Source organism: Octodon degus, unplaced genomic scaffold (genome assembly GCF_000260255.1).
Source record: "Octodon degus isolate 3935 unplaced genomic scaffold, OctDeg1.0 scaffold00057, whole genome shotgun sequence".
Taxonomy (NCBI): domain Eukaryota; kingdom Metazoa; phylum Chordata; class Mammalia; order Rodentia; family Octodontidae; genus Octodon; species Octodon degus.
Genome location: NW_004524633.1, coordinates 2,741,683 through 2,754,028, shown reverse-complemented (window position 1 = coordinate 2,754,028; position 12,346 = coordinate 2,741,683).

The window sequence follows — 12,346 nt, the reverse complement described above, 5'->3', positions numbered from 1 at the left end:
TTGGCACCGAGGCTGCGCTGCACACAACGTCACAGGGTTGCTCAGACGTGAGACGCCCAAAGTACCAACACAGCAAAATAAAACTTAGATAACAGGAAGCAAAGAGAGAGTTTCTCAAATGGGAAGGGGCGGGAGAGATGGAGAAGAGGGAGGGAAGCGGTGAAGAAAGCGATGAAGATGCGCTGTGTGCGTGGGCCAGCTCCACACGGAGGCTGAGCCCCCCACACTGCAGACGGGGATTCACAGAAACAGTATGTGCACAAAAGACACAGTGGAGCCAGGCACGGTGGCGTACACCCGCCATCCCAGCCCTTAGGAGACCGAGGCAGGCGTGTCGCTGAGAGCTTGAGGCCACCCGGGCTGCATGGCGAGACCCTGTCTCCAAACCCTGGGCGCAGAGCAAGGGGAGAGCAGGGTGGCTTCCTCCCCAGAGGGCCGATGGCTGGGTTAGTTAGTCCCCACCCGGGTGAGTCGCTCTCAAAGAGCAGGATGATGCGGGGGCCCTGGCTGCGGTGTCTCTCACCCCGTTTGCTGCTGGGTGGACGTGGCCAGGCTGGTTCCAGATGGAAAGCACGTGTGCCCGCTGGTTCCTGCCCCCAGCGCCCGTCCTGCTCTGGGCAGTCCCGCCAGAAGGCCCCTCTGTCTTGCGCACGGCCAGGGCCCTCTGCATAGGAGGGACAGAGGCCTGGTTGGGGCCAGCAGCCTTGAACTGTGAACGAAATCAACCTCCTTTCCTCATGCATTTTCTGAAGAGCTCCAGGGTCAGAGCAAGGCCCTTGGTGTGACCCACAGCTCAGAGCTGAAGGGAACAGAAACGGAGCTGAAGCAAGCGCACCAACCTCTGCATCTTTCTAAAAGCTAGGTGGTGACCCTGGCAGGCTCATTCCCAGAGGAGTCCCGGCTCCCTGGGAGGCTGAGGCAGGAGGAGCACACCTTTGAACCAGCCCCCAGCCTCTCCCCTTGCTGTGTGCCTGAGTTTTTGAGACAGGATCTTGTTATGAGGTGCGGCTGGCCTTGAACTCCCTACACATCCCAGGTTGGGTCACTGCCCAGACAGACCTTACCTCAAAAGAAAACAACAAGGGCTGTGTATGTAGCCTGGTGCCAAGGCCCTGGGCTCAATCCCCAGTGCCACAAAAATCAGTAAATGAATAAATAAATAAAAGGCAGCGGCACATTCGTAGTCATTACTTTTTGTTGTCTTTTTTTTTCCACGTCAGGATTTAACTGAGGAACTGGTGCATGCTAGGCAAGTGTTCTATGACTGAGCTACGTCTCCTGCTCTAAGAATTACTGATTGTTTTCATCTTAAAAGAAATTTGAGGCGAGAGAAGGAGCTGCACGGTGAGGAGTGACTGCAAGGCCTTCCCAGGACTGGATGGGGTGGAAAGCTGAGGGGGGAGGGTGTAGGTGGGGAGCTGCAGGGTCATGCCTGGGGACAGCACAGCCCACGCTGTCTGGGGGACAGGTTAGCAGGATGAGGCTATCTCCCAGAGGGACTGGGGTGGTGTCCAGCACTGGTGGACAGGCTCGCTTTGGCCTCCGTGGGGTCTGAGCTGCCACAAAGAGATGGTTCCGAGGGCAGAGCGGGTTCCTAGAGCCACACTGGTCGTGGTTCCTTCCGCCGTGCAGGACCACAACACAGGGCTCTGTCACCAGTGGTCCCCAGCAGGCTCACTGGGGCTGCTGTCACTTGGGCCAACGTCTGGTTTAACCTTGAAGTGCACGGCCCAGCCTGATTCCCAGGGCTGTGTGACCCTGCCTCTCCAGAGGCCCCGAGCTCAGGCTGAGGAGGGGCTGTCGCCTGCATATAGTGACAACAGCACGGGCAACAGTCCAAAGAGGTAGAAGCCTCACTAAAGGAATCCCAAATCTTCCAGGGGAGCCCTTCTTCCTCAGAGAATGGACGCGTCCACTGCGAAGGCCCGGCCGGGGCTGGGCAGCCTTACAGGGCGAGGCGCGCGGGCACTTGCCGGCCTTCACCGCCGGCCATTACGTCATAGCTGGGGGACCCCCGCTTCCTTAGGATGAGAAGTGGAATGGTGCGCGTGTTCAAGAGTTTTTGCTGCGAGTACGTTTTGGTTAGGCTTGTACCTGTGGAATATTTTAATGCCATAAATAGAAGCCAGTGAAGAAATGAATTGATATTGCCTGAGAAAGATGATAAATGTAAAAAACTCAGGCTGGGTGAAGGGCTCTAATTCTTATCTAGAAAGCACTTTTATTGAAATACAGACATATACAGTGGCACATTCTTAAATAAATGGCTTAATGTGTAAAAACCCAGTGTAGAGAAACCAAACTGTGATTAAAATTTAAAAGGTTTGATAAATAGCTTTTAAATTAATTGTGTGTGTGTGTGTGTGTGTGTGTGTGTGTGTGTGTGTGTGTGTATTCAACCCAGAAATCTGGGTTGAAATTTTTCGGGCTTATGGTAGAATCTTTTGTTCCAATAATCATCGATTTTATGGTCTTCTGAATATTTTCCAATTTCAGGTTATTTCAGGTTTTAGTTGTAGAAAAACAAATTACACAGAAACCTTAACATACAGGACTGCAGCTAAATGTAAAAATGTGAGTGCTCAGGAACAGGAGTGAGAGCCGGGCTCCGAATTAGCAGAGACTCATCCGAGTAGAAGGAGCTGTGACCAAGGACTAGGAAAATATAAAGGGACTAGTATCCGTGATAATGGGCCAATTAAACCTGAGCTTTGCAGGGCGGCGATTTTATAGCTTCTTCTTCTGGTTGCCAGTTTGGAAGCTGCCAGCAAATATTTTCTTAATTGCAAAAGGAGACAATATGTGCTCCGCGGCTCACTGGTAACATCGAAGGCAAAGGCGGTCGCGCTCTCGGAAGCTGGGGAAGACCGCGTTCGTTGAGCACCGGAGGACAGTGGGGAAGGGCGAGGGGGGACACTTCTCAAAACAAAAACCTACGCGGATCCTGTGGAAAAATATTTTACTCCAATTTGTACAGAAAAGTCTCCTCATCTTGATAGACTAGCCTGCCCGGTAATAAAACCTTCCAAAGTCAACAGTTCATAAAGTCTTTTGTTCTAGTAAAAGGGTCTTTAATTTTTAACACAAACCCACACTTTGGTATGCATGGGCTTAAGTAAAATTAGAAGACATGTATATAATAGGATTTAATGGATTATCATCTGCATTTTCCGAAGATGTCAGCTTCTCTCAGGGCTGATGGAGTAGCACTTAATGTAAATTTAATTTGAAGTGATGTATGGAAGGCTCGGGGTGGAGCTCTGGGCTCCCCGGCTGCCGGGAGCGCTTCTGTGGGGAGCATCTGGGTTTGGCGCTGCACATGCCCGGCAGCGCCTACTAACTAGGATTAATGAGGTGGCCGCGCAGCCGATCCGGGGAGGCATGCTACATTTACTCCCGCCGACGCCGGGGGGCGGGCGAGTTTCCTTTGGGGGCGCATTGTATGATGAAATTTAATGATGGACTTGATATTGGGTGTAATAAATAGACTGCATTGGAAGCGCTTTTGCTTTGTCAAATTTAAATGTTATTTAATCATAAAATTGCGTTGGGTGGGTCGGGTGAGGCGAAGGCTCTGGAGTGTGTGTGTGGAAGCACAGCCGTCTTCCAGGAAGCGTGCGTTTTTAAGGTGAGACTAAAATAGCGAAACTCGCCTCTGTTCCCTTAAAAACAGTGACAGCGTTGCTGAAAACGAAACTTAGTTTTGGAAGTCAGTCTTGCTGCTAATGCACGCTCCTGGGAGAGGGAGGGCGTGAGTCTGTGGGTGCTGTGCACCGTGCGGCGTGGTAAACCAGGGCCTGCCAAGGGAGGCAAAACTTCTTAATCCATCCTCAACTCATTTGGGCTTCAAAATTTTATTTTGTCTTTGTGTCTAACTGAGCAGTGAATAAAATCACAGCTAATTTCAAATTCCCTTTGTCATCATGGTGGCCAGCCAAAAGTCGGTAATAAATGGTCAGAAGATGAGCTGAGACTGAGAGAATAGTGAGCGGTATTCATCAGCCAAACACGAGTCCAGATCCAATTATACGTATTCATTAAGTGATAATGATATCATGCTCTTTAACTAGGAAGAAAAGAGTGTAATTGAATAATAATAGTTGTACAGTCCCAGCGGAGCCCGCTCGCCATCCCAGCCCTGCGGCCCTCGGGGATGCGCCGCGATTGATGGAATTCTATTACTCTTTGATAGATTTATTATGAAGGGCTGAGTGGACTTGCTGCTCGACTTTGTCACTCACACTAATCAGGATCGTAAGGGCCCCGAGCGGGCAGGCTTTTGTGTCCCTTTGACAAAGACAAGGTTAGGGGAGGGTGACACACACCCAGACCTTTACAAACCCAGGCTGCAAGACAAAATGGGCCAGCTGAGCTCTGCGCGGGGGCAGAATTTTAATTTGTTTATCAATGGCGCTCGCATGTGCAGGACCATAAGGGTATTTGTCGGAGCAGCGACACTGAGGCTAAACTCTTTTGTTTCGCAAGTGGAGCTTGGAAAAATATTTACTGAACTGTAAAAAACAGGCTAAGTGGGGGGAAAAGGTAACCGTCGAGACACGGGAAGTAACTCACATTTCTGTACATGTGATCCGAGTCTGACCGTTTCATCCGATTTTGACTTTAAAGATTACTTTTATTTATTGCTTGGGGAAAAAAAAAGCCATTCTTTAGAGTCCTAGCACAGTGACAGGAAAAATATTTTTTCTCTTCAATTCCCTGATTTCCAAAGAGAAGCTAAAAATTGTGAGGGGATGGGCAAGGGCCCCTTTTAGGCAGGCACATGGCTGCCGCTGTGATGTGCTTTTCTGGTCGCCTGTCACAACACTGTGGGACTTGGAGAGCCGATCAGCGGAATTTGCCAAACGTGCTTTGTGTGTGTGGACGGTACTCCCGGCCCTGCCAGCGGGCTCTCGGGCGGGTGAGCCGACAGCTTTTCACATGGAAATGCAGCCTGCCGCCCGCACGGGGGTGGCGCAGCCCCTCAGACCCTGGAAACTGGAGGGTTTGTTGTGCTCGTGGCCGGAGAAGGGAAGACTGGCACCCGCCGGGCCCTCTCAGTGCGCTGCTGCCAGCGCTTACTTTGTGGCTATTGCTGCCGCATGGTCCTTATTTGTAATCTCTTTTTCTGCTTGAGATGTTCTTTTCTCTCCCAGCTCCATGGTTTGCACACTGAGCAGAGCCTGTGTGCACAGAGGCTGGGCCGCCCGGGGCCACACGCTTTGCCATAAAAGCAGAACCTGGCGGGGCTGTGCTCTCGGGTGGGCTGGCGCTGCCAGCTCCTGTCCCTGTGTTTGGTTTTGTTTCCTGTATCTCTCAGTGGCCAGGCAGACGCACAATCACCTGTGATGGTGGCCCCGGTGGACTCCACTGCCCCCCGGTCAACGTGCCCGGAAGCAGGATGGGGATTATCAGTGCTCCCAGCAGCTGAAGGTGATTTTCAAGAGTGGAAAGGACTGCCGTGAGCTGCTCTTGAATTGCATTTTCGTATTCTGCATGGTGAAGCACGGAGCCGGCAGACTGGAAGACACTGGGCTCCACCGTGGCACGGGCTCTGGAAACATGGAGATTCCGTCTCCTCTGCGCTGGATGTGCTCCAGAGGGTCAGCCAGGAGAAGTCAGGCGCCAGCACAGCTCCCGGGCCACAGGCCGGCGGCGGCATCCACCCGTTCTTCCAGAGTGGGCACAAAGCACAGGTTAATTCAGATTCCTTGGCAGACGGTTCCTGGGCCACAAAAGCCACACAAACCAGTCTGTGCCGACTGCCGACAGACCTGCATCCACTCGGCTGGGTCTCTCACAATGTAATCTGTCAAAATGAAACCAGACTTTGGTTAGAGGAATAATTAGGGTTTCCTGGAAATTGCCTGTGGACAACAGGGAGCCGGAATTTAACTTAGCATTTTTTGAATGCTGACATACATACAGTATGAAGACATCTAAAGACTTAAAATTGGGAAGAACTTGAAGATATTAGGAAATCTACCATCAGCAGCATCTTTCAAACTCAGATTTTGTGTCCTGTGTTGCCATCCAAGCTGACCTCAAAGGTGATCTCAGATGGCTTCTCCGGGGATGAGGTTATGGAAAGAGAATGGATTTATCACAGTCAGAGCTGCTGTTCATGACTGTGCTGTGCTCCCACGTTCTTTACTGGCATTATCTTATTTAATCCACACCAAAACCTCTGAGGTAGGAACTATTATTAGCCTCATCTTAGAGAAAGCGGAAATGAAATGTAGCGAGGTGAGCTGATCCGGGCAGTCACACAGCTGAAGGACAGCGTGAGCTCTGTGCTCTGCACATGTCCAGGGCTCCCAGCCTCCTCGTGACTGCCGTTCTGCAGGCTGCCCAGCAAGCTGGGCTCAGTACCCCATCTTTGGAGTGCAGATCACAGTACTGACCCAAGGGGCTGCTACTGGGTGAGAGCTGAGGGCCACATGCCCCAAGCCCAAACATGGCCACCACTGCCATGTCCTCCATGAAGTCAATCCGAAGAGAGTTACCAAGTAAATCTTCAAGACCACTGTTTTCTAAGCAACTTGATCCTTCCCAACACAAAGGGCTCTCTGTCCCTTAGACAAGTCCAGGAGACGGAGACGAAGCCTCAGCTGAGCTGGATTCTCCCTTTATGGTTCCCTTGTGGTAGGTGGAACAGTGACCACCAATGAAGTTTGTGTCCTAATCCTGAGGATCAAGGGACCCAAGGACACACTGCCATATTTGGAAGAGATGTGTTGTAGGTGGGGCAGAGCCAAGATTATTTGGAGGTGACAGTGTCCTGGGTTGTCTCAGCAGGTATGACCCTAAAACAAGGACTTGGGGTTGTCCAGGAAAGATGGGGCCACAAACCCAGGCATACAGGTGGCCCTAGACCTGAGATTGGAAGGAGTCGTGAAATTTGCTCAGCTCTGCAGATGGCTTGAGTTTAGACATCTGACCTCTAGAACCTAAGAAAACAAATGTGCGTTATTCTGAGCCACTTGGGTTCAGTCAGGGGAAGCCACACATTTTGGCGCTGAGTGCTCACGCTGTTGCTCCGTGTCCCTGGACGTATCCTCATCGAATTGTCCCTTTCCTTCTCCATCTCTCTTCTAAATCTTACCTGCATGCTTGGGTCTCACCTGGAATCCACAGCAGGTGGACTGCTGGCCACAGACCCATCTGATCCCGGCACATTGTCCTTGGCCAGTCACTCGCTGATTCTTCGAATCTTGGTCCAGCTGCCCGGTTCTAGCACCCAGAGGCTGAGAAGCCTGGGGTCTGAGTGAGGAGCCAGCAAGGGGCTGACCGCTGCCCCAGGACCTGGAGGGGCGGCTCAGCTTTGAGAAGGAGTGCAGGCCTCCACATAGCGTGTGTTGTCTCGGTGCCTCCTTGGAGCCAGCTTTTCCAGTCTCCTTTGCGTTTCCGCAGCACTGCGCTGGGCAGAGTGCTTGGCCTCAGGACGACTCTGGCTTCGATCCAGAGCCCTGGAAACCCCATCCTCAGCCCTCTGCGGGCAGCAGCGCGCCACTTCCTCCTCTTGCCTCAGTGAGCTGTCTGGGCTGGGCTGTCCTCACTGGGACGTCAGACCCCAAAACTGAGGTCACACACTGACCTGGAAGGGTTCACCTCGAGCCCCTGCACTAAGGAAGCCCCGTCTTCCACAGCCCCTCGGGCCTCTGAATCTCTTTCTGTACCCGTTGGGTATTACCCTTTATGCTAAGGATAGCTCCCAGGGCCACGTGACCACCACACCCTGAAGTGTCTGGGGTCCCCATGTGGTGGCGGAGAGGCCAGGCTGCAGGGCTCGTGGCTGGCACAGCTGTAGCCAGGGTCTGCTGCAAGGCTCACCCTGCGGCTCTGGTCAGTGGGCGACGGGCTGCGGTTGTCCCAACTGCAGAAAAACTGTCCTGGGGCCAGGCAGAGGCCTCCTTCATGCGATGGAGAACATCTTGTCTGTCTACTTTATCCCAGAGCCTTTCAAAGGGGACACAGATGGTGTGTTATACATATTTATGTATGCATCTTACAAGTATAGCATATGTATATATATGTTTTGTTTGAGACAGGGTCTCTTTATGTAGTCCGGGCTGGCCTCAAACAGCGAACTTCCTGCCTCAGCCTCCCGCATGCGTGTAGCAGGCAGGTACTACCAAGTCCACTGCATCTGATATTCCTGTGCCACAGGGTGTGTCTGCATGTGCCCAAGTGTGAGTGTGCACCTGTGCCTGTGCACACGTGCATGTGCACCCCTCTGGCAGGGGTCTCCCTGGAGGCTGCCGGGCCATACGCTCAAGCCCTGCCCTGTGCCTGCACCACCTTTGCCTCATAGCCCCTCAGAAACACTCTGTGCCCCTTCTGCGGGGGCTGTGTCCCCCAGCCTGGCCCTGCTGCTGCTGTGCACTGCCTGCTGGCACCACTGTGCCCGGGGCCTGGCCGAGCCTCCCTCTCTGTTGCAGCTTGTTCTCTCGAGGCCTGCAGCATGCCAGTACCTGTACCTGGTGCTCATGTGAATGCCCTGGCCTGGGGTCCTGTGTCCCTAGCACCCCTGTGGCCACCAGTCATGCTCATCCAGTGACTGTGATGTGGCTGTCTCACTTTCCTTTTGGTCTGGGATCTCCCCTTGATGCGAGGACTGCTGTGTCCTCAGGTACCACAGGGCACGGACGGGGCATGCGCCACCCGTTTGCAGGTGCTGGCTCCATGTGCCCCATGTCCCTCGTGGACACAGCTCCCGAGAAGCTCTGGCATCATCTGCAGAGCCTGCCGGTGCCAGGGCGCCCACCCCGCAGCCAGGCGCCGCTGTCCAAACAGATGGACATGGCAGCGAGGCGTGCCAAGCCAGGACGGCGTGATGGGTCCATAGGCGGCCAGCCTACTGGAATGGAGCGCTGGTCACGGCTTCCAGCCCGGCATGGACCATGCAAGAGAGGTTTCCACCAAGTTGCAAACAAAGGAAATGCTGAAGTGTGCATGCCAAGCTGTCTGCTTCCGGGTAAGGACAGGCCCCGAGCAGAGGCACCTCTGAAATGTCGGGGTCACTGCTAGGGAGTCAGTGGCTCAACCGTGGGCCCTTGCCCACCTCACACCCTGTGCCAGGCATGGTGGTGCATAGCTGTGAACCCAGCACTCTGGGAGGCCGAGGCAGGAGGACTGCAAGTTCCAGCCCCCCCCCCCCCCCCGGCAACTTGGCAATTGAGAGAAGCTGCCTACAAATAAAAAACAGAAAGGGCTGAGAGGTAGCTCCATGTGAGGGCTCATGTTCTGGTACCATACTCAGACTAATGAAACAAGAAGCAAAATCTGTGAAGCAGTAACACGAGTCAGACCCAGAGGACACCAGGTCAGTAAACCCAAGACGGTGACCCGCACCCCTCTCTCTACCAGCTCACACTGCACAACCTGCCCTTGACTAGAGCTTGCATGTCAGATGTGTAACATGTCAGGTGTGTAACAGCAAGTGTTGTGGTGAGGGACCATGAAGCCGGGCCAGGCATTGGCGGCTCGGAAGGTGGACGGAGGAAGTGGATTTAGACTGAGGTCTGGAAACCAACTATGTTCCTGGGGCAGCAGCATGGTGTGGTTACCCTGGACCTAGATCGAGCCCCGAAGATGCCAGCTTCGCTTGAAAGTGGTGAGCAGCTGTTTCCATGCCTTTATTTCAATTTTTGGTTTTCTGTGTCAGGTCTCACTATGTCACCCAGGCTGGCCTCGAACTTTGGGCAGTCCTCCTGCCTCAGCCTGCTGGGTGCTGGGATCGCTCATCCCTCCGCAGAAGGGAAAGCCATCACTCTGCTTCCAAAACTGTCTCCGCCGTGCACCCCAGTCTCGGGGACCCTCATGCACTCTTGCGATCTATCTGCTCTTTCCTGGGTGCTCAGAGCGCCAGGCAAGTCTGGTCACTCCCTGGAGTGACAAGGCCCTGCTACCTGACTGTGGGGCACGACAACCTGTGGCCAGCGTGTGATGCCCAGCTGAACTCGGCCCAGCGCTGGGTGTGCAGGTCACCTGAGGACTGCTGGCAGCACAACAGGTGGGGAAGCAGAACAGGAGCCGCGGGGAGCGCTCCTGGAGGAGCCTGTCAGGCTGGCTTTCCTGAAAGGGACGCGGCCCTTCTCACGGTCAGGGCAGCTGGGGTCCTCGCGGTTGCTGAGGTGGCTGTGCTACCTTCGGGGGAGCCCTGCTTCTTACCTTGAGCTTCGCATCCTGGCTCCAGTGCAGACCCCTCAGCCTGCTGGCACAGATCCGTCACCCACTGGCGCAGACCTTCTAGCCTCCACCACTGGCCTTGGGCCTTCCCGGCGCAGATCCTAGGAACGGACTCACGGGAGGCGTTGCTGGGGGCTCTAGGCCTGGAGCTGGACTCGTCGGGGGCATTGTCCGGGCTCTGGGTCTTCAGCTGGACTCAGGTGGGACACTGCCGTGGGATCCGGTCCTCAGCTGCATGCTTCTGGGTTTCAGTGCGGACGGATGTCCTGTACCCTCTTGTTATGTGACTTTGGGTGATGACTATAGAATAACCCTGTCACCTGTGTGCCTGCAAATGCTGACAACCATACCGACACTGCCCCAGATGTGTGTGAGGACAGTGTGCGCTGGGGCCTCGAGGACACTTTGGTGATGTCCACCCCAGTGAAGCCAGCTGGGGATCTGGCTGCTGAGAGCTCTACAGAGCTGGTTTCACAAACGCCATCTTGTGCTCCGGGCTTGTGGCTGAGGCCTGCAGCAGCTCTCTGCGGCTGCCCGGCTCCCGGGAGGGCCCACTCCAGCGTGCAGCCTGGCGGTCCGGGTGGGTGTCGAGGAAATGCGACTTCCTGGGCTTGGGAGCCCGCATTTGCAAGCCCGCAGGAAGCTCCATTTACATGCATGCGATGTGAATGGTGCCCCCTGGTGTTGTTCAATGTGCAGGCCGAGTGGGGGTTCTGGCCAATGTGGCTCCCACCCGCAAGCACTTCCGCTGCTAGTATTGAGGGGGCCGAGCCAGCGCTCCCAAGCCCGGGCTGGTCACCTGCGAGGGCCTCGGACCACAGGGAGCCCTCCACCCTCTCCAGGGTGGGCAGAACCAGCTGCTGTCAGAGTGCAGGTACATTCTGTCCTCCGCCTCCAGCCCCAGCAGAGCCAAGCCAATGGCACAGTGCTTCCATTTTCACAGGAGAGAAGAGTGGGGTTCAGATCTTGGTTCTTCCAGGAAGGATTAACAACTGTTGATCCGTGTGGCATTTTGGGTTTTGTTTTGCTCTGCTTTGTGAAGCAGGGTCTTGCTGGGGTCAGGACTCCCAGCCTCCTGTGGTCCCCAGGGTATGGCACGGGGACAGGGACCCCAGCTCTTGCTGCACCCGCCGTGCACAGATCTGCCATCCAGTTCTCTGGGAGGAAGAAGGACCAACGGCTACAGGGCTGCTTCTGGGGGCCATGGGGTCTCATCAGTCACCAGCTGCACCCCCAAGGCTGCAGGGTGGGGGGCTCAATTTCCAGAGGATGAGCTGCAGCCAGATCAGAGGCTCAGGTCACCCCCGCAAGCCCCTCTGCTCCTCTCGTTACCTTCCTGTCAGCTGTCAGCACCTGTTTACAACTGCACCAAGCTGGGTAAGGTGAGCAGGTTTGTGGCCCAGCTCTCTGGGAGGCTGGAGCAGGAGGATCACCATTAAGCCCAGCCTGGACAACTGAGTGACTGAATGAGGTCCCACCTCAAAATCAGAAACAAAAATGGGCTGGGATGTAGCTGCCCTGGGTTCAGAGCCCAGTGCTACCGAGCAAACAGACTTGCAGTTACCTGGTATTTCCTGCCCATTGAGCTCAAGGCCAGCCTGGCCTTGCCGTTCTCTGTGGCACTTGTGTGACACACTATAAATATTTTAGGGCTTTTTCATCATCCACTAGAATGCAGACATCATCATGGAGATTTCTCCTGTCTGTTCAGTATTGAGTATGCAGTACAGGTGTTATCTGAATGTGACAGTGCACACCGATATCCCAGCACTCTGGTAGGCTGAGGCAGGAAGGTCCTAAGTTCAAGCCCAGCCTAACCAACTTAGTGACTTAATGAGACTCCATTTTGAATCAAACAAATAAATAAAAAGGCTTAATATGAAAGGCCTGGGTTCAATCTCTAGTACTGAAAAAATAAGCACACAGTAAATGGAATCCCGTAATATGAATATGAGCCTGGGCATGTAAACCTAACACCTACAGGGGTTATGGCTATTTTCAAGTGCACAGTGTAAACTGCCTGTGCCCACTGGGCAGAGAGCTCACCTGAGTCTCCATCAGGTGCCAGCTTGCTCCCAGGTGGCTGTCACCCCCAGGCTGTGAAGGAAGGGAGTGAGAGGGGAGGGAGGGAGGAGAAAGGAAGGGGAAGGGGGAGGGG